At 37.5% G+C, this 24,963-nt stretch overlaps 1 protein-coding gene and 1 pseudogene across 1 annotated transcript in view; one reads left to right on the plus strand and one right to left on the minus strand.

Annotated features, from left to right (window-relative positions):
* Positions 1 to 24,963, plus strand: part of SOX2 (SRY-box transcription factor 2) — a 592,096-nt gene that overhangs the window by 32,413 nt on the left and 534,720 nt on the right. The gene's annotated exons all lie outside the window — the stretch shown is intronic.
* On the minus strand, positions 22,698 to 23,554 carry LOC137224271 (elongation factor 1-alpha 2 pseudogene; annotated as a pseudogene).

Below are 24,963 nucleotides of genomic sequence, written 5' to 3' on the forward strand. Positions count from 1 at the left end.
CATGACAGCTTCATTCACAGACTTTATCTCTCTCCAACTGTCTAATAGCAAAGTTGGCCCATAGGCAGCTCCAAGCCAAAGTCATCTTTACAAATCAAGAACGTCCCAGAAAAAAAAAGATCCTCTGGTTCCCTCACAATATCCATAACCACCAACCAAAAAGGACTTTGATTGGCTTGTTTGGATCACATGTTCTTCTTTGAACCGATCACTGAATCTTCTGATCAGCCAGCCTGGATCATATGCCCAACTCTAGGGAAAGAGGATGATAGCTCTCTTGACTTTTAGCCTTACCAAAAATACCAAAAGGAAGACCTACAAGACAGAAAAAATCTTATATCCACACCATTGTGGAAAGACTCAAATTTCCCACTACTTTTCTCTAAAGGAACTATTGAAAAATCTTAGTTTGGACACTGATTACCGTTATATGACTTGTTCTACACATGATATAAATTCCTCATTTACACATTAAGTCTGCCCTTGATCTTTTTTTCAGTTAGCCTATGACACTGAAAGTAGACTTACTTGAAAGAAACATGGTCACTGAAATGACCTGACAGTTCTCAGTTCTAAGGAGTCATTCAGAAGATACTTATGTGATTTTATTTTGAACTGCAGTAACAATGAGAACCTAAGATTAAACTGTTCTAAGACAAAACATCCAGGAACCCACTGCCCTCTCAAATCTGTGCAGATGATATTAGAGGACTAACTCTTTAAAGCGTGGATAAACATGGAATAATTAATTTCTTAATATAGTTTTCTAAGGATTTTCTAATGATTTGAGTGTTTTAAAATCTGCTAATAAACTGAATATCAAATTTGGTGTCCAAGCTACAATTTATAAAAGCAAATATTAGCAGAAATATAGAATTAAAACAAATGTAAATATAAGTCTATATGCCAAGTACAACTCTTATGCCGACAAGAGCTCCAGCTTAATTCGGTTTACTTGAATCCAATTTTCTGAATTCTCTCCTCTGTGTGGTAAGAAACCCAAGTCTCTCTGAATAGCTCTTTTGATTCTTGGAACTGAAGGGATTCTCTTTTCTGTACCTTACCTCAGTCTCCCCTCTCCTGTATGTGGATTAATTGGGGATGGAGTTTAAAGATTAGAGAAATCCACTGTAGTGCTTAGAAAGTTTAGTCCCAGGAATTGAGAAAAGTCTTTGAGATACTCTTAACTATTTAGAAGGTACGTACATAAAACTTACGTGGGCATTTAGGAAAAAACTATGATTTAAAAAAAAAAAAAAACTCTGCCTTTTTTTTAAAGATAGTTGTAACCACCTCAGGATGCAAGGGGGAGCAATAAAAAGAAGGTTACTGGTTTTGCTTAGCTACAGAAACTGTAGTACAGCACTGAGAATATCTAGCTAATTCAGCAAGATACGTGACCTTATCTTGTATACGTGACCTTAGTCTACTTATATTGGCCAAAGTTTTGTCATATGTTGAATGATAGGTGGGCTATATTGCCTCCACAAATCCTTGGTATCTTTACTAGTTTATAAAGACATGATCTTTAGTGCTGAAGGAATGAAAAACTGGATAAATATAGAGATTAAAGTAAGATATCAGAGGAAATTTGTTTCCCTATGAATTTTGACTTATAAGCAAAGATACCATTTCCTCGCATAAGAACAGATATGGTGAGAAGGCAGATAACAGAAGCAAGAAGAACGACAGTCCTGCAGCCTGTGGAATAGAAACCACATTCACAGAAATATAGATGAAATGAAAAGACAGAGCACTATTACCAGATGAAGGAACAAGATAAAACCCCAGAAAAACAACTAAATGAAATGGAGATAGGCAACCTTCCAAAAAAAGAATTCAGAATAATGATAGTGAAGATGATCCAGGACCTCGAAAAAGGGTGGAGGCAAAGATCAAGAAGATGCAAGAAATGCTTAACAAAGACCTAGAAGAATTAAAGAACAAACACCTGGAAGAATTAAAGAACAAACATACAGAAATGAATATACAATAACTGAAATGAAAAATACGCTAGAAGGAATCAATAGCAGAATAACTGAGGCAGAAGAATGGATAAGTTATCTGGAAGACAGAATGGTGGAATTCACTGCTGTGGAGCAGAATAAAGAAAAAAGGATGAAAAGAAATTAAGACAGCCTAAGAGACATCTGGGACAACATTAAACACAACATTCACATTATAGGGGTCCCAGAAGTAGAAGAGAGAGAGAAAGTACCCAAGAAAATATTTGAAGAGATTATAGTCGAAAACTTCCCAACATGGGAAAGGAAATAGCCACCAAAGTCCAGAAAGCGCAGAGAGTCCCAACAGGATAAACCCAAGGAGAAACATGCGGAGACACATAGTAATCAAACTGACAAAAATTAAAGACAAAGAAAAATTATTGAAAGCAACAAGGGAAACATGACAAATAACATACAAGGGAACTCCCATAACGTTAACAGCAGATTTCTCAGCAGAAACTCTACAAGCCAGAAGGGAATGGCATGATATATTTAAAGTGATGAAAGGGAAGAACCTACAACCAAGATTACTCTACCCAGCAAGGATCTCATTCAGATTAGATGGAGAAATCAAAAGCTTTACAGACAAGCAAAAGCTAAGAGAATTCAGCACCACCAAACCAGTTCTACAACAAATGCTAAAGGAACTTCTCTAAGTGGGAAACACAAGAGAAGAAAATGACCTACAAAAACAAAACAAAACAATTAAAAAATGGTAATAGGAACATACATATCAATAATAACCTTAAAGGTGAATAGATTAAATGCTCCAACCAAAAGACACAGGCTCGCTGAATGGATATGAAAGCAAGACTCATATATATGCTGTCTAGAAGAGACCCACTTCATACCTAAGGACATATACAGACTGAAAGTGAGGGGATAGAAAAAGATGCTCCATGCAAATGGAAATCAAAAAAAGCTGTAGTAGCACTACTCACATCAGATAAAATAGACTTTAAAATAAAGAATGTTACAAGAGACAAGGAAGGACACCACATAATGCTCAGAGGATCAATCCAAGAAGAAGATACAACAATTATAAATATATATGCACCCAACATAGGAGCACCTCTATACATAAGGCAAATGCTAACAGCTATAAAAGAGGAAATCGACAGTAACACAAAATAGTGGGGGCCTTTAACACCTCACTTACACCAATAGACAGATCATCCAGACAGAAAATTAATAAGGAAACAAAAGCTTTAAATGACACAATAGACCAGGTAGATTTAATTGATATTTATAGGACATTCCATACAAAAACAGCAGATTACACTTTCTTCTCAAGTGCACACAGAACATTCTCCAGGACAGATCACATCTTGGGTCACAGATCAAGCCTAAGTAAATTTAAGAAAATTGAAATCATATCAAGCATCTTTTCCTACCACAATGCTATGAGATTAGAAATAAATTACAGGGAAAAAGAACGTAAAAAACACAAACACATGGAGGCTAAACAATATGTTACTAAATAACCAAGAGATCACTGAAGAACCCAAAGAGGACATCAAAAAATACCTAGAAAAAATGACAACGAAAACACGATGATCCAAAACCTGTGGGATGCAGCAAAAGCAGTTCTAAGAGGGAAGTTTGTAGCAATATAATCCTACCCCAAGAAACAAGAAAAATTTCAAATAAACAATCTAACCTTACACCTAAAGGAACGAGAGAAAGAAAAAACAAAACCCAAAATTAGTAGAAGGAAAGGAATCATAAAGATCAGAGCAGATATAAATGAAAAAGAAACAAAGAAAATGATAGCAAACATCAATAAAACTAAAAGCTGGTTCTTTGAGAAGATAAAATAAATCGATAAATCTTTAGCCAGACTCATCACGAAAAAGAGGTAGAGGACTCAAATCAATAAAATTAGAAATGAAAAAGGAGAAGTTACGACGGACACCACAGAAATACAAAGCATCATAAGAGACTACTACAAGCAACTCTATGCCAACAAAATGGACAACCTGGAAGATATGGACAAATTCTTAGAAAGGTATAACCTTCCAAGACTGAACCAGGAAGAAATAGAAAATATGACAGACCAATCACAAGTAATGAAATTGATAGTGTGATTAAAACTCTTCCAACAAACAAAAGTCCAGGATCAGATGGCTTCACAGGTGAATTCTATCAAACATTCAGAGAAGAGCTAACACCCATTCTTCTCAAACTCTTCCAAAAAACTGCAGAGGAAAGAACACTCCCAAACTCATTCTATAAGGCCATCATCACCCTGATACCAAAACCAGGAAAAGATACTACAAAAAAAGAAAATTATAGAGCAGTATCACTGATGAATATAGATGCAAAAATCCTCAACACAATACCAGCAAGCAGAATCCAACCACACATGAAAAGGATCATACACCATGATCAAGTGGGATTTATCCCAGGGATGCAAGGATTCTTCAATATACACAAATCAATCAATGTGATACACCATATTAACAAACTGAAGAATAAAAACCATATGGTCATCTCAGTAGATGAAGAAAAAGCTTTCGACAAAATTCAACACCAATTTATGATAGAAACTCTCCAGAAAGTGGGCATAGAGGAAACCTACCTCAACATAATGAAGGCCGTATATGAAAAATCCACAGCAAACATCATTCTCAATGGTGAAAAATTGAAAGCATTTTCTCTAAGATCAGGAATAAGACAAGGATGTGCACTCTTGCCACTATTATTCAACATAGTTTTGGAAATCCTAGCCACATCAATCAGAATAAAAAGAAATAAAAGGAATACAAATTGGAAAAGAAGAAATAAAACTGTCACTCTTTGCAGATGACATGATACTATACATAGTTAATCCTAAAAGTGCCACCAGAAAACTACTAGAACTAATCAATGAATTTGGTAAATTTTGAGGATACAAAATTAATTCACAGAAATCTCTTGCATTTTAATACACTAACAATGAAAGATCAAAAAGAGAAATTAAGGAAACAATCAATGGAACAGAATAGAAAGCCCAGAGATTAACCCACGCACCTATGGTCAACTAATCTATGACAAAGGAGGCAAGGATATACAATGGAGAAAAGACAATCTCTTCAATAAGGGGTGCTGGGAAAACTGGACAGCTACATGTAAAAGAATGTAATTAGAACACTGCCTAACACCATATACAAAAAGAAACTTAAAATGAATTAAAGACCTAAATGTAAGACCAGACACTATAAAACTCTTAGAGGAAAACATAGGCAGAACACTCTATGACATAAATCACAGCAAGATCTTTTTTACCCATCTCCTAGAGTAATGGAAATAAAAGCAAAAAAAAAACCAAATGGAACCTAATGAAACTTCAAAGCTTTTGCACAGCAAAGGAAACCATAAACAAGACGAGAAGACAACCCTCAGAATGGGAGAAAATATTTGCAAATGAATCAACGGACAAAGGATTAATCTCCAAAATATATAAACAGCTCATGCAGCTCAATATTAAAGAAACAAACAACCCAATCCAAATATGGGCAGAAGCCCTAAATAGACATTTCTCCAAAGAAGACATACAGATGGCGAAGAAGCACATGAAAAGCTGCTTAACATCACTAATTATCAGAGAAATGCAAATCAAAACTACAATGAGGTATATCACCTCACACCAGTTAGAATGGGCATCATCAGAAAATCTACAAACAACAAATGCTGGAGATGGTGTGGAGAAAAGGGAACCCTCTTTCACTGTTGGTGGGAATGTGGATTATACAGCCACTGTGGAGAACAGTATGGAGTTTCCTTAAAAAACCAAAAATAGAATTACCATATGATGCAGCAATTCCACTACTGGGCATATACCCAGAGAAAACCATAATTCAAAAAGATGCATGCACCCCAATGTTCATTGCAGCACTATTTCCAATAGCCAGGTCCTAGAAGCAACATAATATGCCCATTGACATATGAATGGATAAAGAAGATATGGTACATATATACAATGGAATATTACTCAGCCATAAGAAGGAATGAAATTGGGTCATTTGTAGAGATGTGGATGGACCTAGAGACTGTCATACAGAGTGAAGTAAGTCAGAAAGAGAAAAACAAATACTGTATATTAACGCATATATGTGGAAACTAGAAAAATGGTACAGATGAACTGGTTTGCAAGGCAGAAATAGAGACACAGATGTAGAGAACAAACGTATGGACACCAAGGGGGCAAAGTGGCGGGGGCGGGGGCGATGGTGGTGGGATGAATTAGGAGATTGGGATTGATATATATACACTAACATGTATAAAATGGATAACTAATAAGAACCTGCTGTATAAAATGAATGATTTAAAAAAAAAAGAAACCCTTAGAAAGTAAAAGGGAGAAAAGAAATGAGTTGATAATTCTCCAAATCACACAGCATGGCTGTATCTGCATTTTAAAGGCATTTCATAATTAAAAAGCTAAAGGATAAAAAAAATTAAAAAAGAACAGATATGGTGAAATAGAGAACCAGCTTTGTGGTTGGCATGAAGCTATCAGAACCTTTGTTTTGAAGTACAAAATCTCTATCTAATGTTAGAGGTAGTTCTTATAGAAATGGAGGTATAGTTAAAAAATGAAATGGGGCCAGTTTTTACAGAAGTTTACTTTACAAAAAGTCCCCACATAGATGCATTAAAAAGGAACTCCGACTTTGATGATAGTTTTTATATTTTGAAAAAAAATATTAATGGAAGAAATTGCCACCAGTAGCACATAGACCATACTGAAATGACTGTGGAAAGAGTGAAGTGACTGAACTCAAGGATTGAGATCTTGCTTTGCACATGTGTTCCATCTGCAAAGTCAACATCCTGGGCTAAGGTTGACTTTATGAAAGATCCATTTCCATATAAATGCTTGCACCTTCTTAATGAGCCAGAATTTTTGTGGGTGAATTTTATTAATGGCAATGGGACTTAGGTGTGTACATCCTTCTCTGTGTCATTGGAGATGGGATCCCTTAGTATGTAAAGTCTCTTGAAATCAAAGGTAACATGCATAAAATCTGAATTGGTGGCTTAATGCATAGTGTGGCTGGCACCTAGTGCATGCTAAAAAGCAACCTGAAAACCCCAAACACAACATGGTTTTGTGCGTTAGTGCTGCTGAGGAAAGTGCTAGCTATTAAATATTTTCACAGTATTAAATATCTGATACTGAGTCTTAAGCAAGATTTTATAAATCACTTATCATCACATTGCAGTTGATATGTAAATTTTTAAAGCAATATTTCAAAAGGAAGCAAAATAATGCAACTAAACTGTTTATAAATGCTTCCATTTTAAAATAGTTTGCATTATGTAAGAGTTAATTCCATCTCTCTCATACTAGTAAAATAATTATTTCATCAAGTGGAATTGAATCTTTGTTTCTCAGTGTGCACAAAAAAAGAAAGTTCAAAAGCAGAATCAGAAATTCAGTTGAAGTGTAAGCAATGTGTTTTTAGTAAAAGAAAAAAAACACATGGCTGATGTTTTCAAAGCTTGGTTTTTATTTTATTTTAAAATTTATTTTCATTTATAGCTTCAACAGGGTTTTCCAGCAGGTGTCACTGTAGGCAAATATAAAATGACAAATACACAGTTCATACAGCTTGCCGCCAGTGGTTCCTTGAGAAAGGAGCAGGTTATGTTCAGATTTCTCAGTTACTATTTTGTATTTTGTTGTTGTTGTTAATATCAGTCTCCTAGTATTATTTTCTTTTCCTGTTTATGCATTTACGATTTAGAAATACTACTCAGCTGAATGAACAGAAGCAGCACAGTGTGTACTATGAAATGATGACGTGACCAATAGCGCCCATTCTGAGGGGTGGAATGTTTACTATTTTGTGGGAGAGAATCTTGAAATCTTGAAAAGTCAAATTAAAGCATAATATTTTAATTCTGAAGCCTTTTGGGGATCTTCTCTAACAGTATGATTAGTAATTTCTGATTTTTATGGTTGCTGTATAAGCTTTGTTACTAAAACTAAATTTTCATCAGGAAGGAAGTACTTTAAAATATTCAGCAAAAACACTTATCACTTGTCTGGGATAAGTATGAGAAAGGGAATAATAGTAGTAATATTATTGGTTCCTTGAAATTATGCTTCAATAGTTGGGTTAGAATTGAATTCATATTATTCAGCCTGCAAAGAACATCTCATTAGGCCCCAGAAAAACCATTTCTGAGTAATTCCTCAAAAGGAAACCCAGACAATCCATTATTTCTCTTCCCCCCCTTCTTTTTAGTATGCACAGCACAGCGAAAGGGAAGCAGAGTTATAAGGTACTAGCAGGAGGAATTTTTCAGGAGTTATTTTTGCTGATTTCAAAGTTTTTCTGTTTCCTGGTGGCTGCGAGCATCTCTACATAGCTTTCGTAGCTTCTAAAGTAGAGTTTGCTCTGCATCTGTACACTAGATTTGGCTGTTGACAATTTAACGTGTGTATAGAGTTTAAAGAGGAATGCACAACAGAAAGTGGTTTGGTGTACTCTCCTCATCCCACACCCAATAAAAAATGTCCACATGATTGAAAAAATTATGTTTTATACAGTTCATTCTTAGGAGGACAAAGTCATATTACATGCATCCAGGCAGGTAAGTGAAAATATTACTTTGTTCATATTACAATCAACTCACAAACTCTCAAGGAAATTGCTGGTTCCTGTGACTAGAGTTCTTGAGCCCAAAATAGGATCCACATCTCTTGACTCACTTCTTTCCTTTAGAACATGTCCCCTAAAATAGGAAGGTTTTTTTGTTTTTGCATCTGAAAACATGTTTTCTTTTTAATAATACTGCTAGGCTTGATTGAGGCCTGCCTCTCTACCTGGACGTGGTAAGTACATCACACACGTTCTCTTAGTAGATTTCTCCTTATTCCTCTTTCCGAGGAGGTGGGTACCGTCATCCCCATTACACTGTCACAGGAACAGATGCAAAGCACTTAATGTGCACAGGATCCTGCAGCCAGAAAGGATGGAGAAGGGGCCTGGATTTGGGTCTTTCCAAGTCTAAAAGCCTTTATTCTTAACCTCTACACTCCCACAGCAAAAGTAGCTGTGGGAGTTATTTAGGAGAATAATGAAACTATCATTGGGAAGTCACACAAAAAATAACAACACCCCTTTCCCTGTATTTTGTGGGCTTTTAGGCTAGAGCCAGCCTCAAGGTGTCTAAGGTGTTCGGCTACAGTCCTGTGGACTGACTGGCTGTTGTTCAGAGTGATGAACCCAGGATCCCTAATGCTGTTTCCCTGATTTTGCTTATTAAGCAGAACTATATATCTATACATTTAAGGCAAGATTCTTAACAAAACCAAAACCTCTTCTGGAAAAAGAGAAAACTCAGTAACTACGAACTCTGAGCATTACAATCTCATAGCGTATCACATTTTAAGAAAGTGTAGTAAAAATAGTAAAAGAACCTCAAAGGACTAAGAACTACCTCTAAGTTCAGTTTGCAACATGTTAGAACATTTTCATTTGAGACCTTTGAGGCATTTAGACTGTCTTCTATAACTGTAATGTGATTAAGAGTTTACAGTGGATTTGAAGTCAGAATCCTAGATTGAAACCGTGACTCACTTTCCTAAACCTCAATTTTCTCATCTCTAAGATGGCGATAATAGCAAATAACAGCAAAAATGTATCAAGTGGTTATTATGTGCTAGGCACTGTACTAAGTGCTTTAACGCATATCTCACTTTATCTTTCAATAACCCAATGGGATAGGTACTATTATTTGATCACCATTTTACGGAGAAAAGAACTGAGGCTTAAGTCGTTTGCCTGAGACCGTGTAGCTAGTAAGTAGTAGAAATGGGACTTCAAAGAAGTTTTGATTCTTAATGGCTCTTAACTACCACAGGAAAATGCCTTATTACATGGTTATTATGAATATTAAGGGAAAAATTTAAATGAGGTGAGGTAATGTACAAGAGGCATTTATGTAGGTGTATAGTAGAAAGGCAATTTTTTGTCTGTTTGTTTTTGAAACTAGAAAGAGGAGTCTGACAAACTGATCCCTAAGGTTATAAGGTAAACTAAGAATCTGTCTTAAGTGAATAAGAATCTATTTTAAGGAATCATTAGTTACTTGGATTTTATTTTCTCATTTTCCTAGTAATGAATTATTTCATGCTTATGATAGAAATAAAATTATGTTCAAGTATGCATGTGTACACCCACAGGAGTTTGCAGTTTAAAATAGAATATACAAGAACATACAATATATTAGAAATCATAAATATTAATTTTAAAGTTTGTATAAAATATCAAATTTACTTTTTAAAAGATAATTATTTATAGTGTCAAAGGTAATATATGCTCATCATAGAAAACTTGGAAAATAGAGGGAGTATATATATGGAGAGAAATCATGGTCCCAGCAAACAGAAATAACTGCAGTTAACATTGTATTCTTTCTTTTAAAATATATTCCTTTACTTAATCCACATGATTTTATATACTTGTAAAATATGCTTTTTCTCTACATTAAAATTTGTCATAGATTTACATTTTTAAAAAGCATTTGAAGTCTCTTGTGATTCATGACGTTGAGACATGGCACACTTGGCAATGGAGAATTCACTGCTGAAAGTGATTTCTTTTCAGTTCAACAAGGTGTTTTTTTTTCAGTGTTTGAATATAGTTATCCAGCTGTCTCTCACAGAGTGTATTAGACATGTCAGGAGGTTCTTGCAGCACCATTGAAGAGAAATGCTGAGGGATGGAGCAGACTGGAGGCTGTGTGGACTGAGGGGAGGTGGTGTGCTGGGCAAAGTGTGGTATTCCCACCATAGAGGTCTTGCAGGGTGGGGATAGGGGGCTGATGGTATCGTTACAGACTGCTGGAGGACAAAAAACATGAAGCAGCAAAGCTCTATGAGAGTAACGTCTTAGTCTGATCAGGCTGCTATAACAGAGTACCATAGACTGGGTGGCTTATAAACAATAGAAATCTATTTCTTGTAGTTCTGGAGGCTGGGAAGTACAAGATCAAGGTGCTGGCAGATTTGATGTCTGGTGAGGCCCTGCTTCCTTGTTCATAGGCAGTCATCTTCTCACTGTGTCCTCACATGCAGAAGGTGGCAGAGAGCTCTCTGGAGTCTCTTTAAAAGGCACTAATCCCATTGATGAGGGCTCCACCCTTAGGATCTCATCACCCCCCAAAGGCCCTACTTCCTAATACCATCACATTGGGGGTTAGGATTTTTAACAAATGAATTTTGGAGGGACACAAACATTCAGTCTGCTCAATACTCTGTAATGGCCTACATGGGAAAATAATCTAAAAAAGAGAGGAGATATATATATATATATATATATATATATATATATATATAACTGTTTCACTTTGCTGTACCTCTGAAACTAACATAACATTGTAAATCAATTAGACTTCAATTAAAAGAAAAACATTCAGTCTATAGCAGGTAGTTAACGCTTTGAAACAGGAAGATACAATGAGCTCAAACTCAGTAGAGGAGTAAGTTGACAAACTGATGCTTTCTCTCTGATACCTATTAAGAGAGTTTTAATGGCTATAGATGTCAAGACTCTCCAAGACCGTGAAACCCTTGGACGAAAACAACAGAAAGATGTGGACATGCCTGGGTCTGTGGTTATTTGATGCTGGAATACAAAGTGTGAGATGTTTAAGGCTTTTACCTCAAAGTAAAATGGAAAGCTGGAATTAGATTAAAATGGTTTAATAATTGTTGAAGTTTAATGGGAAAAAATACGTAATTTAAATTTCTTTCAGTTTTGTCCTAAGTTACATATTATGGTCTCCTTCTGCTTTTTGTGCCCTCTAATCACCATTCCATACAGCATACAAGATGATCTTGTAAAGAAGTAAATCAAATCCCATCACTTGCCTGCTTAAAACTTTTCCTAAATGTCTTCCTGAATGTGACTACTAGGACTCTTCACTCATAATTCCAATCCCAATGGCCTTTTTTTTTTTTTTAACATCTTTATTAGAGTATAATTGCTTTCCCAATGGCCTTTTGAATCTCTACTGGGACACTCTGACTCCAAGCCTGCCCCTCCTCCCCCATTTGCTTGGTGGACATCAGTTCTCCGTTTGGTGTCCCTGCATCCTGGACAAAGACAGACTTAAGTCCTAAAGAGAATAGAAGCATAGTGTTCATTGAAAAAAAGAACAGGTTGTCCCAGATCTTCAGGTACTTGGAGTGATGTATGGCCAGAAAATTATTTATGATAATGTATACACACACATATATAGTTGTACACACACACATACACGATATCATTTCCAGGAGCACAAAGACATGTGATTTTTAGGACTACTTGAAACAAAAATTAGGTGAGAGTATCTGTGAGGTTGAAGTAGTTTTTGTGATTTGGTGTGAGTGGCTAACTGAGGTTAAATCAAGAGAAAATTTACATAGTTTTAAAATGAGTAAAGGAGATGCTGGTAAAGAAAAAAAAAAGCAGTCATAGATCTGGTGGGGGCACACTTGCTACAAGGTTTTAATGTCAATCTAGGTAAGCAAGACTCCTCTGAGTAAAATGCCTGCGGTGATATCTCATTTATCTATTCATTCCCTTCTTTCAACTGTGTATCTTCCTTTTTAATCTTCCATAGAAAAAATTTTATGTATCTTTCTACATTTCCCAGGAGGACTGGCTTTAAAGCATAAATTCTTTTATCTGAAGAAAAAATTGGGGAGGATTGAAATTGAGAAATCCTTGTTAACATTCCAAGAGGCCTGTGCTTTGAAGTAGATCCATCCATCTATATTCACCTTTTCACTCATTTATTCATTCATTCATTCATCCATCTATACATACATACATCACTCACCCAACGTTTATTAAATACCAGCTGCATTCCAGATGCTATGCTGAGAATTGGCATTCAAGGACAAATATCCTTCCCTGTCCCTGGGGGATGAGCTTACACTATGAAACAGTCTCAAGTTTTAGGATGATCATTGAATTGAGAATCAGAAGAACTGAGTTTGTCTTTTTCTTTTACCCTTATTCATTTTCCTGTTTTCTTTCCTGAGCCCTGGGTACTCATTTCCTCACCTTGTCTGTGGAAAAATAAAAAGTAGACCTCTGACACTTGAGAGTCATTCGCTTGGCTCTAAATATAGTGCCCAATATGTAGTCAGCTTTTAATAACACTTTATTAAATAAATGAATGAATAAAATTATTATACCCAGAGGCCTTCAGGAATCCATATTTGGGAATATGATGATAGCAACGTTTCCCTATAAAATCAATCAAAATATAACCAGTTGAAAGAACATCTTCAGATGGGAGCAGGTGGTAAATGTCAAGTTGTGAAGCCCTATCATGATGACCTTTCTCTCCAACTTAGACCATTTAACCCTTTCATGCTAAGAGATCATCCATTGCCACCTCTGAGAGCTTGTGGTGGAGAAAAATATTCATTTGTTTAAAATTATGACTCAATTCAGAATAGCTTTTTGTGATTTTGCACATTCTCAAGTAATGGATAAAATATATACAACTCCCATCCTTTGATGGTCTGAGAAATTTTTAGAGTTGGAAAAAAGCTCCTAATGCTTGGAAAGGTAGGGAAATCATCCTGCAAAGTATTATCTTGGGGAAGTAGGGTATTACAGGGAGAGCTAGACCAAATTAATGATAGCCAATATTTGCTGAGTGTTCTGGTGCTTTACATGTATTAAATCATTAATTCTCACAGCAACTCCATAGTTGAGCCTTATTATTATTATTAAGATCTGTATTTTACAGCTGAGGAAAGAGGCACAGAGAGACTAAGACCTAAGTTCTTTGCACTGGTAAGTTGTAGAGCCAGGATTTGAACCCAGCCAATCTGATTTTAAGGTTCACATTTTAAACCACTGCTTATTCTGCTTCCAAAATATGTTTTGTTTCCCTCTTCTGTACTACTTTTATAAGGTCACATCAAGCTAAAAGTTGAACAAAAGTGTATAAGGAAGATGGTTACACACCCAAAAAACCCATTGACATCAAACTATTTATATGCATTTTCAGGAATTTTACTTGTATTTACAAACACGATTTTAATTTTGGCATTCTTTATAGGTAATGATAAAATATACATATATATTTCTTCTCATTTTTGGACTTAACAATAATTATGTAATTTCCTTCACTTAAGGTAGAATAAACTGTTAATAAATTGAGTGGTTAGTGCTTAAAGACTGTTAAAAACCACTTCAAATAACATGACAATCTCATCTTTACAGTCATGCCAGGTTGTTAATTAGCTGAACTACCCAAATACAGAGATTATAGTTAAAATGGTTTTGAGTGGGTGGTGGTAATGATGCGCTGCCTGTTTTGCAACATCCTCTATGCCATGCACTTCAACTCCCTTTTTTTAAAATAAAAATTTCCAACACTACTTAAAAGCTACTTTTCTTAAATGTGAGATTTCTCTGAAAAATAAAGGTCTTGCTAATTAAATAGTTCTTTAAACAAAGCATCTTGTGTCAGTGGGGAAATATGTAGGAACAAACTGCTCAAGGCAGGGAATTTTTCTCTACTCTAGGTACAGAAGAGGAAAATGTCATTCCTTTTGAACCTGTTGGAGATGCTAGTTTTAAAAAACTTTAAAATACCTTGACAGCAAATTAAAAATTTTTTTTTATTTGAAAAAAGTTATTTTTACTTTTCAGTAGTGGCCAGCCTTGTATAATTTTAAGCACGGTAAAGATCTCTCCAGTCTGAACATCACTGCCCATTTCCAGAGAAGGACCCATGATCTTTTTTGCTGGGGAAGAAGGGCCCATGTTCTTTGATTGTTGCCACATTCCCAGTGGCAGCGTCTCTCATCAGGGCTGTATCTTGAGCACTCATATCACCCCCATTTAATTCTGTAGCCAAACAGCATTTGTTCAATAAACAATTCTTAAGTATTTTCAGTGTCCCAGGCCTTGAACAAGAATGGGGGCTACATTCATGAGTAAGAAATGGGCTCTGAATGGACCTGAAGGGAGAGTCTGTTGAGGAGTGTCAGGAAGAGCATTTCAGTCAGAACGAAAGGACTTAAAGACTAAGAGGGGAGCTGAGGAATTGGACAGGCTTGAATTTGAGTTTTGTGCTGTGCAATATGAACAAGTTACTTATCCTCTCAGAATAAAATGGGGATAGTACTGCCCACCTTGCAGAATTGCTGGGAGGATTCATGATAAGGTATATGATGTCCCTGGCCCAGTGCCAAGCACAGATCTTCTCATAGAGGGTTCCTTCCCTTCATTCAGGTCAGTCAGGTCACCCCCTGACCACCCTTTCTAAAGTTACCTCTTACCCCAGCCAGGATCTTTCTTTATTTAATTACATAATGATTACCAACCCCACCTCCCCACCCAGTCCCCAACACATACACTGGAATGTAAGTTCCATGAGGGCAGGGCTTTATCTTGTTCACTGCTGTATCTCCTGCACCTGAATAGTGCCTGGCACATAGTAGGTGCTTAATAAATATTACCAATATTACTAATGTAAACCAGAGCATGAAAGTACTTGGTGATTCATAGACATTGTATGGCTGTAGCTCAGGCCTCATTGATGGGGTAGAGGAGATGAAGCTAGAGGCACAGTCAAGGTTTTAACTGAAAGTTGCTAAAGGGTCTGGATTTTATCTGGCAGGTATTTCAGCAGATATTTGGACAAGAATCAAATTTCACCTTGTCAGTAGTCATCGGGAGCAGAAAGTCAGCTGATTCTTGGTGTTATGATTTAAGAGATGCTAAAGCCTCACCTACTCTGACTTTGAGAAAATTCTCCCAATTTTTGTTTTGAAGGCACTGAAGTCCTGTGTATTTGGGAGGAGTCACACAGACTTTCTGTTCCAGCCAAACACTGTTCACCTCCATAAAGAAAGTAGAATCTTTATTATTTAGATAAGCAGATTGCTGCAAAGTTGTTTCATATTGGATCAGAGAGAATTGGAACTGAACCCACTTTTAATTTTGTGAGGGAGGAGTGGAGTCTACACAGATGATTGTAGAGCCTCTGGTTCTCCAGTCTATGTTTCTTCTACTCTGCCCCACTGTCTTTCCTTCATGTTTTGTCTGCCTGTCTTCCCCTCCTTTGGCCTTCCAGTGAAGCTGTCATTCGCAGACTCATTGCCCTGGACACAGTGATTGGTTCAGGGATGTGCACTTGACCCAAGCAGGGCAAATTATAGTCATCCTTGGTACAGATGGATTCCTAAAGAATTACTTAGGTGTTTCAAATTAAATGTCACTTATTAAATTAATGGATTGAATAGGCCATATTTATGTTTTGTCAAGTGGGATTGCCATATAGAAGTTCACAAAATAGAAATTTCCCAATTTTATGATATAATACCTTCCTAAAAATCTGCGGTATTGTGGAACAGACTAAACGTGAGCTATTTAGTTATTTCTAGTAAAATATGATTATTTGACAACAGCAGACGAGTAGAGCCAAAAACTGACACACTGCCTATCAAGTTTGTTTCAACTGGACTTATGCTCAATGTTCTCAGTGGCTGCCAAAAAGTTTTATGATTTCATTAAAAAGATAAAATTTTATTATAATTTTGTCTGAAATTGTGACTCAAGGTGCTTTGACAACTTGGATGTGTAACCTTTATAAATATTATGTGGACTTCACTGTGAACAGATAGCTACTCTTCCACCTTAACAACATGTACTTTACAACATGTATTTCACAAACATTTTCTGCCATGCTTTTCTCTGCCATTAGCTGCTTTAGTACGCATTAGGCTCAAAGAGGTTCTTTTTCTCCCCCTGGGCTGAATGGTCCATTTTTCTGTGGTGCAGTGAGAGTCACTTACACATGTATTGTAGACACATAGTCCTCAGGGCCTTGCCAAGGGCTCTGTGCCAGGTGCTGTATCTAAAAAGATGATTAATACACCATGTCTGCCCTCAAGAAGGTCACAGTCCAGTGACCAGGTTTATTGTCTATCTGGAACTTTAAAGTTCAAGAGCTGAACAAAGAGAGTGGAAAGAAGCTAGAAATAAAGCTGGAATGGTAAGCACAGGATGGATTGTAAAGAATTCTGTTATCTCCCCACCCGCAAATTTAACCTTTTATCCTGGAGGCTGTGTCTTGTCTTTGAAAATATGGAAACACGGAAATGACAAGATTAGATTTGAATTTTAGCAAAAGCACTTTGGTGGGAGTAGAGAGCAGATTAAAAGGATCTGTTATGCATTGAACTGTGTCCTCTTTCAAAAAAGATAGTTGATTTTCTAACCCCTAGCCTCTCCGATTGTGACCTTGTTTGGAAATGGGGTCATTGCAGATGTAATTAGTTAAGTTATGGTGAGGTCATACTGCAGTCAAGTGGTTCCCTAACCCAACTGGTGTTCTTATAAAAAGGGAAATTTGGACACAGAAACAGACGTTCCCAGAGGGAAGATGACATGAAGAGACACAGGGAGAGGACGGCTACCTACAAGTCAAGGAGAGAGGCCTGGAACAGACTGTTCCCTCATAGCCCTCAGGAGGAACCAGCTCTGCTGACACATTAATTTTTGACGTTTCCCCTCCAGAACTGAGACAATAAATTTCTGTTACTTAAGGCACCCCACTTGTGGTAGATTTTTATGGCAGCCCTATGAAACTAACAAAGAACCCCAAATTGTAGACCAACTAAGAGGACCAATGAGGGCCTAAACTAAGGTGGGGTGGGGTGAAGAGAAAGGATTTGAAAGATATTCAGGAAGTAGAATTGACAGAACTAGGTGACCAATTGGATATGTGGAGTTAACATAGTGATTAATAGTGACCTAGATTTTAGTCCTGTCTCTCTTACTTCTCAGCTGTTTGAACTTGAACAAGCCATTCATCCTCTTTATGCTTCAGTTGCTTATCTGTAGAGTGAGTCATGATTGTTCCTATCTTGTTGGGTTGTTGTGATGGTCAAGAGAGTGCAGGTTAAAATTTATTACAGTGGTATGGTAAATATTTAATATGGTAACATTGGTAAATATAGTAAATACTCAATAAATATTCTTTTAAAAAATATGTGGGTTGTGTGAAAGGGTTTGAGAATGACTCATATTTCTGACTTGGCCATCAGACAGAGCCATGATTATTCAGGGAGAAGAAAAATACTGGAGAAGAATGGGTTTGGGGGGCAGGATGGTAAATTCACTTTTAATTAAATTTAAAACATACAAACAAATTATTGATCTTTAGAAACACACTCCCTTACCTTTTATGTTGACTTTCATAAAGTTCAAATTTATATATATATATATATATTTTTTTTTTCAAATTTATATTTTTAACTTAACAAAAGTTTATTTTGTCCATTAGAGATAATCTCACAAGGAAAATGAAATGAGCACCATTGTGGGGTTTTTAATTTATTTTACTGGTTTCTTATTTATTTTTTTAAAATTAAGTTTATTGGAATATAGTTGCTTTACAATGTTGTATTAGTTTCTACTGTACAGCAAGATGAATCAGCTATACATATATCCCCTCTTTTTTGATTTCCTTCCCATTTAAGTCACCACAGTGCATTAAGTGCTATACAGTATGTTCTCATTAGTTATCTATTTATACATATTATCTATAGTGTATATATGTCAATCCCAATACAATTTATATGATTATACCCTAAGAAATAAAATCATACGCTGTTTTAAAAATTATTAGATTCATAGTGACATTTTAAATAAATAGGAGATGAGTTGGGATTAATACTACGTGATTTCAATTTAGGCATTAACTTTATCCATGGGGCTTTCTTTGCTTTCTTTCATCTCATCTATTCCTATGCCTTTTCAGTTTGACAAGAACCCATCATGGGACCGTTCTGCCTCTGTCTTGAATATTCATAATCAAAGAATGGCACATATGAGAAAACTGTAAAGTTCTGCTTGTAAATCTGGGCATGTGATTTGGTTTGCTGCAGAAATTGTAGTGGTTAGTTTGTGCTTGTTCACTTAAAATGAATCAGATCTTTTGCTACAAAGCATGCTACTTTGACTTTTTAGAATGATTCATCTTTTTACTTCCTGTGACTTACTATAACGCTTGTGAAGTAACCATGAAGAGATGAAAATTATACTTCTCACTTTCCCCAAATATTTGCTTAAGTATTTTAAATGCTAGTTATTCTTCTGAGCCCTTTGGTGCTGGAGGAGAGAGGCTCCTTTCCCCAAAGAGTGCCGAGCTGGGACTTGCCCCGTGAAGATGAGGAAGACACTGAGGCCACTGACTGTGCAGAGACCAGCAGAGCTTCCCAGGTAGACAGAGAGGTGGGTCAGGAAGATGGAGAATGAGTTTTTGCCTATTCCTCCCACTAAGTACAATGGGAAAACTTGGACGTTATATACAAGACAAGCATAGAAGGACTCTGAACCGTGAAGAGAAGGCAGACCAGTTAGGAGCCTCAGGACTCCAGGAATGACAAACATGACAGCTTGGAAGATATACAATAAGTTGAAATCATGGTGCAATCTTCAGCGGTCCTTTTACCGGATTCCAGGCTTAAAGGCATGACCGGAATGGCTCCTGAAAGGAACTTAGCCCAAATGCATACAAAAGTGGGGCAAAAACACTTCAAGCTGTGTTCTTTCAATCACACGAGGCAAAATCAAAGAGCATCTTCATCCTGGGCACAGAAGCATCCATCCTTAAGAGCATTTCATCTTGAAAATAAACTATTTCTCGATTATATCCTTCCTGAATTAAACTAAATCTATGGAAAAAAGGCTATTATTAGTTATTAAAAGCGCCTGAGACAAATTTGACACATAAATACATTGAGATTCACTCCTAAGGAGAACAAAATATTATAATATCAAGTAGTTCCCAGACCACAAATTTTCTAAGAAATTTATTTATAAAATTCTAACCTATATTCAAAAAAAAGAGACAATATAGGGATTGTGCTCATCATTTTTTCATTGGCCCATGATCACAGGGCTGCTCAGAGCTCTCTTGCCACCTCTGTAGGACACCTGGTTGAAACATGTTTCTTTTTCTTCAGCAAATAGGCACCTCGTTATCCCTTCATTTTTTGTTTTTTACCTCTAAGGGGCTAGGGGGAGGGATAGAGGGATATATTCATTACAAGAACCGTAAGACTCTACCCTATAAACATTTGTTACTATCTGGGTTTGGGATAAAGCAGTGCTATAAAGGAAGGTTATAGAACACCAACATACACAGGGAGCTTTGGGAGCATTTAGGAGGAGTACCTAACCAATGCCATGATTCAGAGAAGACTTCTTAGAGGAAGTGACTTCTAAGTTGAGAACGAAAGGATGAGTAGGAGTTGATAGTGAAGAGAATATCCCAGGTGGAGGAAAAAGTACATGCGAAGACCCAAGAGCTGATAGAGATCTACTAATTAGTTGGAGAATTGAAATTAATTTAACTTGCCAAGTAGAGTTCTAGGCCAGATTAAGAAAACTGCAATAAATCATAAAAAAGAGGATTTTATCCTGAGGGCTTTGCTGAAGAATCAGTGGAGGGTTGAATGTTGTGGAGGACATAATAAGATTTCTACTTTTTGAAAGATGTAGAGAATGGACTTGAGGGGGGACAACATGAAAGTCAGGAGAGGTATTACGATGCTTTTCCAGTAATCCAAGTGAGGTGATGGTGACCTGACCAGGAAGTTGCCTGCAGGAATGGAGAACAGTGAATAGCTCCAAGAAATATTTAACTGGCAGAATTGACTGAACTTGATGATTGTTGGGTCATGGAGAATGAAATGAGGGAGGTCAGAGGATGATTTCCAAATTTCTGGATTGGGAAATTAGTTGGATAAATGGTGATAGAATAAAAAGTAGAGGAACAGCTGTGTACGTGGAAGGGTTAAGGGTGAGGTAATAATGAGTTCAATTTTAAGCATATTTTAGGCACTTGTGGATACTGAATTATTCAGTCAACAAATATTTATGAATTACCAACTACATGCCAGGTAGTGTGAGTGAAGGTCTTAGGAGTAGAGCAGTGATAAAATATTTTAAAGATTACAGTCTAGTTGGGGAAATGTACAGTACATGAATTAATAAAAATAATAAATGTATACAGTAAATATAAGCCCTGCATATAGTGAAGGAAAACACATTTATGAATTGATTAGTTTCTACTTAAAAGTATGATCAGAGACATCAGGTAGACAGAGTACTGCCTGGTAATACCTTGTCAATCTATGGTCCACTTTCTCTTTCCTCAGATTTCCAGCAGCCCCTTTTCTCTTCTCGCTTTCAACGCAGTTCACAAAAGAGAAGCAACTTATCTTTCTACTACCAAAATCTACCAGCCTAATTTGTAGATTTGTATCCACATACTCTGCCTTCCCATTTATGCACAGGGACAAGGTATCCTTGTCCTACCCGATGTCAGGTCCTCTGCTTGTACACAGAAGCCAGTCCGCTCTTGTCTACTGAAGGGCTTCATATAATAATCCCATCCTAAAAATAAATGCTCTTATCTGGACTTCATGTGTTCCTCTACCCACTACCTTATTTCTCTGCTCCTCTTTATAGCAAAACTCTAAAAGAGTTGTTGATTCTTTTTTTTTTTTACATCTTTATTGGAGTATAATTGCTTTACAATGGTGTGTTAGTTTCTGCTTTATAACAAAGTGAATCAGCTATACATATATATATATCCCCATATCTCCTCCCTCTTGCGTCTCCCTCCCACCCTCCCTATCCCACCCCTCTAGGTGGTCACAAAGCACCGAGCTGATCTCCCTGTGCTATGTGGCTGCTTCCCACTAGCTATCTATTTTACATTTGGTAGTGTATATATGTCCATGCCACTCTCTCACTTTGTCACAGCTTACCCTTCCCCCTCCCCATGTCCTCAAGTCCATTCTCTACATCTGTGTCTTTATTCCTGTCTTGCCCCTAGGTTCTTCATAACCTTTTTTTCCCCTTAGATTCCATATATATGTGTTAGCATACGGTATTTGTTTTTCTCTTTCTGACTTACTTCATTCTGTATGACAGACTCTAGGTCCATCCACCTCACTACAAATAACTTAATTTCATTTCTTTTTATGGCTGAGTAATATTCCATTGTATATATGTGCCACACCTTCTTTATCCATTCATCTGTGAGTTGTTGATTCTTTAATGTCAGCTTTATTGAAGTATAATTGACATGTAAAGTTGTAAGATATTTAAAGTGTACATTGTGGTGATTTGATATGCATATACATAGTGAAAGGATTTCCTGCCATCTAATTAACTTATCCATCATCTAACATATTTATCTTTTATTTGGGGGTGTGCGTGTGAAAACATTTAAGTTCTATTTTCTTAACAAATTTAAATGATATATATTTAATGCTAAATTAATTTATAACAAAATAGCCAAGATTATTCAAGAGGGAAAGGATAGTCTCTTCAGTAAATGGTGTTGAGAAGACTGGACAGCCACATGCAACGAGTGGTCTTTTTTTTTTGACGGCTAGTTGTGTTTTATTAATCTTAATAAATACATCGAATGTTGGGTAATTTTTATAGTGGAGATTGCTGAGGAAACTGCAGGGGACATGCTTCATTTCTTGCTCGGCTTTACTGCTGTCTTGGTGGCCTTGCCTGCAGGATGACTTCTCATCCACAGCCTTGATGACTCCAGTGGCCACTGTTTGTCTCACGTCCCGCACAGCAAAATGGCCTAGAGGTGGGTACTCAGAGAACATCTCCACACACATGGCCTTGCTGGGGACCATCCTTACGTCTGCACAATGGCTGTATCGCCTGACTTCAGGGCCTTGGGGTTGTCAAAGGTGACCTCCATCCCAGGTTTCAGGAAGCTGGTCTCCACACAGCCCACAGGCACAGAGCCAATGCTCCCAATCATGTGCACACCTTGTAGAGGCAGCCTCAGGGGCTCGTTGACCAGTTGAGTGGGAGGGAGAATGGAGCCCAGAGCTTCCAGGACACTCATCCCTGTGGCATTTCCCTCCTTTCTCTTGACCTTCCAGCTTCTGGATCAGGCATGTGGATGCTGGGCTATGCTAGCCCAAAATGGGCACGAAGGCCATGACTGCCAAGTTGTAGCCGATCTTCTTGATGTAGGCTCTCACTCCCTTGATGGAAGCATTGGGTGCTGTGGGTGGGTTTGTCGGAGTCCATCTTGTTGACAGCCGTGATGAGTGGCTTCACACCCAGCATGTAGGCCAGTAGCGTATTCTCCACAGGTCTGCCTATTCTTGGAGATGCCTGCTTCAAACATGCCCGTGCTGCTGGCCACAATGAGCGTGGCACAGTCATCTGGGATGGGCCAGTGATAATGTTTTTGATGAAGTCCCTGTGGCATCAATTATGGTGATGTAATATTTGGTTGTCTCAAACTTCCATAAGGAGATGTCATGGTGATGCCACATTTCCTTTCCGCCTTCATTTTGTCTAGCACCCAGGCAAACTTGATGGAGCCCTTGCTCATCTCTGCTGCTTCCTTCTTGAACTTCTCATGGTTCTCTTGTCAGTACCTCCACACTTGTAGATGAGATACCCAGTGGTGGTGGACTTGCCAGAGTCCACATGGCCAATGATGATAATATTGATATGGGTCTTCTTTTTGCCCATGATGGTAGATTCATTAGAGTCACTGCTGATCCAGATATTAGCAAGAGCTGCTGCAGCAGCTGTGAAGCAGGTATTGTGTATTATTGATGCTTCCCTTTCCTACCTCCCATTCTTTTTTTTTTTTTTTTTTTTTTTTTGCGGTACGTGGGCCTCTCACTGTTGTGGCCTCTCCTGTTGCGGAGCACAGGCTCCAGACGCGCAGGCTCAGTGGCCGTGGCTCACGGGCCCAGCCACTCCACGCCATGTGGGATCCTCCCGGACCGGGGCACGAACCCACGTTCCCTGCATCGGCAGGCGGACTCTCAACCACTGCGCCACCAGGGAAGCCCCTTCCATTCTTTTTATAACCCATGCCAAGCAGAATTTGTCTCCATCACCCCACTGTAGCCTCCTTTCCCAAGGTCTTTGATACCTTCCATCTTGCCAAACCAGTGTTCAGTTCTGACTTTACTTTCTCTTGCAGTTATCGTTGACATCTCTCTCCTCCTTGAAATTCTATCTTTCCTTAGATAGCTGACACCACAGTTTCCTAAATTTCCATCTATTATCCTCAATCTCCTCTGCCAACTCTTTCTTTTTGCTTTCTCTTATGTAATTCTAAATATGAATTGCCTCCTGGTGATTTTACCTAGTCGTGTGGCTTTATATACCACATATATCCTGATGATTTCTAAATTTATAGATCCAGCTTTTTTGACTGTAGTCATATATTGAATTGCTTATTTTTTTTAACAACTTTATTGGACTATAATTGTTTTACAATGGTGTGTTACTTTCTGCTTTATAACAAAGTGCATCAGTTATAAATATACATATGTTCCCGTATCTCTTCCCTCTTGCATCTCCCTCCCTCCCAGCCTCCCTATCCCACCCCTTTAGGTGGTCACAAAGCACCAAGCTGATCTCCCTGTGCTATGCAGCTGCTTCCCACTAGCTATTTTATGTTTGGTAGTGTATATATGTCCATGCCACTCTCTCACTTTGTCCCAGCTTACAATTCCCCCGCCCCATATCCTCAACTCCATTCTCTAGTAGGTCTGCATCTTTATTCCCATCTTGCCCCTAAGTTCTTCATGACCATTTCTTTTTTTTTTAAGATTCCATATATATGTGTTAGCATACGGGATTTGTTTCTCTTTCTGACTTACTTCACTCTGTATGACAGACTCTAGGTCCATCCACCTCACTACAAATAACCCAGTTTCGTTCCTTTTTATGGCTGAGTAATACTCCATTGTATATATGTGCCACATCTTCTTTATCCACTCATCTATTGATGGACACTTAGGTTGTTTCCACGTCCTGACTATTATGAATAGGGCTGCAATGAACATTTTGGTACATGACTCTTTTTGAATTATGGTTTTCTCAGGGTATATGCCCAGTAGTGGGATTGCTTGGTCATATGG

Source organism: Pseudorca crassidens, chromosome 5 (genome assembly GCF_039906515.1).
Source record: "Pseudorca crassidens isolate mPseCra1 chromosome 5, mPseCra1.hap1, whole genome shotgun sequence".
NCBI lineage: Eukaryota > Metazoa > Chordata > Mammalia > Artiodactyla > Delphinidae > Pseudorca > Pseudorca crassidens.